This window comes from Branchiostoma floridae, chromosome 19 (genome assembly GCF_000003815.2).
Source record: "Branchiostoma floridae strain S238N-H82 chromosome 19, Bfl_VNyyK, whole genome shotgun sequence".
Lineage (NCBI taxonomy): Eukaryota > Metazoa > Chordata > Leptocardii > Amphioxiformes > Branchiostomatidae > Branchiostoma > Branchiostoma floridae.
Window position 1 is genome coordinate 7109173 of NC_049997.1, and position 6010 is coordinate 7115182.

The window sequence follows — 6010 nt, forward strand, 5'->3', positions numbered from 1 at the left end:
TTGGTACAGGCATCGTGCTTAGTGTGTTTGTAAATTGGGCTTAGCTGCAAGCAGATAGTGAGGTGATTTCTATGACAGCTGTTTGGGGACCCACCAGTAGTTTTATTTATGTCTGCTTAGGACTGTTTGAAATATTTGTAACAGTTGGCACATTAGTGCCGCTGTTTTGGGAGGCGGACAATTTTGATTGTGATAATAAATTGCATGTACATGTATGTACTTGTGCGTTTTGGGACACAGTGTGTTATATTTCGTTTGTGTTGTTAGATGTTTTGTGGTGTGCCTTGCGTTACGCGGACTTCGGGTAATTGCACGGAATCTCCAAATCCCAAACCGTCTCCCATTCACTCCATTGTTAGTGACTTCGCTTCGCTGCGAGACAAAAATCACCAACGCCGGATAATTGCACGAAAATTTGTCAAACATTGTCGACAAATTGACTGAAAATGCGTGCTAAAAATTGTCAGACACGGTACAAATTAGCCGATAACGGCCTTTTGTGAAGTCGCTATACTGACAACATGTATGAAATTTTTATTCGGATCAAAAGAAAGTGATATTGTGGGGTCGGCACCATGAAGAGACTCCCGCCCGCTAAAGGTCGTCAAAGCCGGCATTACAATTTGGCAGACAACTTGCTATGACGTACTCAATAACAAATGTTCTCTATCTGTCCATTGTCTAATTACGTAATTAGGGTCGTGGGGAAATACTTATGCAGTGGTTTTATGTTCTTGACAGCCAGTCGGAAACCCCACAGCGACTCGGGTCCTACAGACGGACATAACACTCGCCTTCGGCGGTGCAGTGCTTTAGTTTCGTGATCAGGAAGCTACATAACGTATACAGTAACTTACTTTTAGTTTCGATTTCAAGTGCATTGCAGTACGATGTTTCCTGAAGACATGAATATGACGTCCGGAGCACAACAGGTACAGCACTACTGTAACACGTAAATAAACTGTGCGTTGTACTACCTCCCATACCACCTCTCGGCCCCTCCGCCCGTGGTGATGCGGTCCAAATGACCAACTCCGCATTATCGCACACGCCGGGTAATTGCACGAAATTCGCTGGCAAATTGGGTGTGCAATTAAGCGGCTTCCACTGTATTACATATCTAATATGTGGATGTGTTAGGCAATCCCTTATCTGAACAGTTGTTGCGTACAGCAACTAGTTAGGGTAATGTAACAGTTAACTCCTTAAAGAATCTGTTTCCCGATGCTGGGCAAATGTTTCCCGATGCTGGACAATTTGAATATAATAAATAACTTTGTATTTAGCCACTTGTGCCTTTGGCGACCTGGTGTGTTATACTTCGTTTGCGCTGTTAGAATTTGTGCTCCGCGTGGCGTTATGCTGATGTTGTGTTGGTAAGTACTTGCATTATTACATATCTGGCATCAACTTGTCCCTGTATCCTACATTGGTTGATGGATATTTTATGTCCTTTTGGTTGTGTTGATGATGTGTTTGTATCCTGTATTGTATTTCTTGTATTGCATTAGTGAATTTCTCATATGCCTATTATGACAAAGCATACATTTGCGATTTTACCCAGTGTAGGACATAATGCCTGTCCTGGAAAATGAGTGGTTATTGTCTGTGGTTTTCGCACCTATATTTTTTCCCATATGGCGTCGATCTATAAGCCTATTCGCAATTACCGGCGCGAAATGCATGACGGGTAAAATCCGCCATTTTGGGAGATAACTTGCCAACCCAGTGTTGCGTCACGCGTGTGTAGTGTCAGGAGATGGCGCTCCGCGCCGCGCCATGCGGCGCCGCAGGTGTTCCCACCTGACAGGTACGAACGTACACCTGTTCTAAAGAAGATTCTAGAACTGTCAGTTAAGAATAAAGATAATTTTAAGTTTTTGAAGTCTGGTGTAAGACGTGTGTTTGTGTTTTACTGACAGTATATGAAGTAAGTGGAGTTTTTTTCATTTTCGTTCCGGCCGTAATGGATGAGGAGGCGGACGTTTATACACATGAAGAGCTAAGACACAGGGCGGTTCTTCATAGTTATACTGCTAATTTGCTAATGCAGTTCTAAAATTGATTGGTTCATGGCAGTTATAAGCTCTGATTGGTTCCTGACAGTAGAAAAAGAAATGAAAAGAAGACACCAGCAAGAGCAATTTTATCCATATCGGGAAAACATTATTATTGTGAGCTCCTACTGCTAGTTTGTTAATTTGTCTGTTCGATAAATCATTTCCCATTACACAAGCCACTTCATGAACAAAGGCAAAAGTAAGATCCCGTTGATTTTATTCCAAAAAATATGTTCCTACATCACCACCAGTATGGCAGCATAAATGTACAGAACTCACAACTTAATGTATGAAAAATGTTTGAGAATACATTTGAGGACATGTTACAGAAAGGATCCACTTTTATCTATTACATCTTTATTACATTGTCATTATCATCATCGTTCACAGTTTCCTGCTATCACAACATAATCACAAAAGGATCATTAAAAAAGTCACTGGCACTCAGCTGCCAGTAATTCAATACAGTTTATCTCTGCCAACTTGAATGGCTTGTATGCCAACTGTTTATTTGACCAAGTCTGGCTGCAGGTTCCGAACCAATGCAGCACAGACCTTGATAATGTCATCTACTGCTGACATGAGTGTTATGGGAAATGTACCCTCCAGGATTTTGAAGTCCTTCAGTCGATTGTTAGCACGCTCTATGCGGATCCTCAAGTTTGCAACAGTTTTTGTTTTCTTTACTTTGTCTCTTGTCATGTGTCGCCTCCCCTATGCTGCTGGTGGTATTTCTAGTGTTGCATTCAGCAGCATCAGGTCCTCCTGGATTGGAAATCCCCTATCTGCCATTATTTTTATAACGTCATTTGGATCAACCAAATCTAAAAAGCCACAGTCCCAGGTAATGAACACATATAGGCTCTTCCGCCATAGGTCTTTGAAAGAAAGGAGATGTGCCCATTTGCTGTGATCCCTACAAACGGCTTTAAAGTATTGTGTTTTTATAGTCATACCATGTGGAGGCTTGTAAGTCTAAAGATCTAGGTCTCTCAATAAATATTTCTGTACAATCAATTATGCATCTTATTCTACTACATTGTTTCTTGAACTGTGGTGGCAAGGTCTTGGAAATTGCAGCTCTACTTGGCCATGCTATCAGTGGTTGTAGTGTAACAGACAGGAAGCGAACCCAAGTTGGCAATCTGTGAGCAAGAACAGTTTTGTCCGACCATGGGTCTTTCTTGTCAGTGGGAAATGCATAGCTGGAAAGGTTGGGGACAGTTGCATCATCAAAATCCTTTTTTTGTTCTATCTTTTTATTTGGACATGTCCCTGACTTCCTTTTTTTAAAGTTGATACAAGAAGGTTGAAACCGCCTTGGTTGATATGTTCCATTACCGCAGCCGACCACTGCACACAGCCTCATGTTGAACTCCGGCACCTTAAAAAAAAAAGGAAGAAACATTAAAGCAAATATCAACACTTAAACAAAAAAACAGCTTTAAAGCGCAATACACTTCAATGCACATTCTATATGCACCCCTCCCCACCGTCACGTTTGCATAACTTGCAGCGACCTTGCTTGCACATTTATTAGTACAATTTTTCAACCTAAAGCACCAGTTTAATACTAATACGGACATCCAAGCCATTTACTGCGATTATTAGTGTACTCGCTGTTGGTTCTTAACATTTTTTTATCTTTCTAATCGAAGTGTTGGTCACAGTACGAAAGCTCCTCAGTCAGTGCAAGCGGGGTCATGTCCGGACACGAGAGATCACGAGACAGTGACCATATCGGCTTTCATTATTGTGAAGACACAAGGTCGTGCATTTTAGCTAACATTTTTACGGTTTATAACATACGTAGGTTAAAATTTCCTAATTTATGTCACACTGGTAACCTTTACAGACAAAAACCTGGCTGTAGTGAGAATGGACAGAAATTCTAGAAGTAAGCGGCAAAGATAGATCGTGCATGGGGGAGGGATGCATGCGTTATCACTAACTTGCTTGGATACCGTCAAAAAACGTACCGTAAATTCCTCTGAAGCGAAACTGAACACGGTGTTTCAGGTACACAAGGTTTAGGACATCGTTGGAACATCAGATCCAGGCGGGTGGCTGCCGTTAACGCCGTGTAGAGGCTAAAAATCTCGACACTTGAACATTGAACCTGGACACACGCTGCCCTGTCAAACGCGACTTGTTTATCTCACTTTTTTCGTTGCTAAGGAAATTCCGCGCATGCGTACTGGTAAATGCAAATAGGCTTATTAAACTCAAATTAGACTTTGAAGTGCCACAAACTTATATTTCCTAATCAGATGGACATTGTTTTTGTCTTTAAATAAAAAAAAACAGTTCACTCCCATAACAGTAATATCCATTACTCTCAAATACAACCGACCATCAACATGCATAACATCCACAAAAAGCAATGAATATTTCATGGAGGTATGAGGTCCCCGAACTCTAGTTGAAAATATAGTCATCTTTTTTTTTCATCCATCTTGTTTTTTTCGCCCTATCGCACTATTTTTGCAGTCTGCAGAGGATGTCATCCATAAAATTTACTTGCTGTGGCCTAAATGGTAAAAACACGTGCACGAGATGTTAATTGATATGACGATGCAGGGGAAGAAGGACGAGAAAAACAGCCCAATGGAAAGGTGAAATTCAATGTGGTTTATTTCCTTATAAGCTTTGGCGCTGCGCCCGGCCCTTAAGTACTATAATTGCAGGGCAAATTTCGGTATTTCCTATGCATATTCTTAACAACAGGAATCATGGGAGAAAGAGGCTGTCAAAAATCACCTACCTGACTTTTAGAACATAAAAAAGTCACATTGGCATGGTTGTCAGCCCTCTAAATATTAATTTGACGAAAAAGAAATGAAAAAAATTTACGGTGGAATCATGTTATACGATATCAAAACATAGGTGGTGACCTTTTGACGCCTTGTGACTGCCTGAAAACAACACCAAAACACCTAACTTCTAAAGCCTACTGCATCCACAAATATTGCTACAAATCTGTTTTGTCAACACAATATAGAGGCTACAACCCTTACCTGTAATCTACAGCTCCAAATTCAAACATATCCCAAGAAAAACATTTCTACAGCCACTTTTGCCAAGGCTACCTAATCAGTCTGAAATACCGAAATTAATATATATTTGCCCTACATAAATAACACGACGTTAAGGATGCGAATTGATAGAAGATGTGACGAGGCGGGGAAAGAAGGACAAAAAACATCTCAATGGAAAGACGAAGGCCTATGACTCAACCTCAACGATGTACCGACTACAAGACGAACTTTACTCACTTGACCATCGCACCGGTGTATGTCACCTGTAGCTTTATTGATGAACGAAGCAAGACCTTTATTGTATATTTTAGCCCAACCGAGCTAAGTACAGGTCACAACAAGACAAAACATATATATCATACATAAATTATCTATACAACGTCAGTGTTAGATTAGGTCTGTGATCTGTAACAGCATCACAGATCTAGTGATGCTTTCATATATATATTAGTATCACAAATCCAGTCTAACACAGAAGTTCGGCATCTTCTCGCTTCTTGGTACCGGTGAAAATGTAGGACTGTATGGGTTTAGCAACAATCGGTTTGTCAAAATTTAAAAAAGTAATATAAATTTGTCAGTGCTACTCATGTGTCTAAAGTGAGGGAATCTACTTTAAAAAGCGCGATACATTCACGATAATTTCCTAACTTCCCCATGAGGGTACGTTTTTTTCGCCCACTTCCGGTGACATATTGATAAAAACAGCCCGCGATAAAGTACCGGTGTGACAGCGATCTCGCCCCCGCATCAAATTAGCATACATTATGAATAATTAATTAGAAATGTAACTTAAAATTACACAGGATCCTAATGATATAGATAAACAAGTTTGGTTTAGCAATAAAACTATGAAATCCCATAATTCAAACTGACATTAGTAAATTTGGTTAAATGTGCCTGTCAGAAACC

At 40.4% G+C, this 6010-nt stretch overlaps 1 long non-coding RNA gene across 1 annotated transcript; it reads right to left on the minus strand.

Moving 5' to 3' along the window:
- Window positions 1–3352: 3352 nt before the first annotated feature.
- Window positions 3353–4205, minus strand: LOC118406938. The gene is made up of 2 exons (XR_004830094.1): window positions 4040–4205; window positions 3353–3444 (listed from the first exon to the last, which is right to left on the minus strand). It is a non-coding gene; the product is annotated as an uncharacterized LOC118406938 (long non-coding RNA).
- Window positions 4206–6010: the final 1805 nt, after the last annotated feature.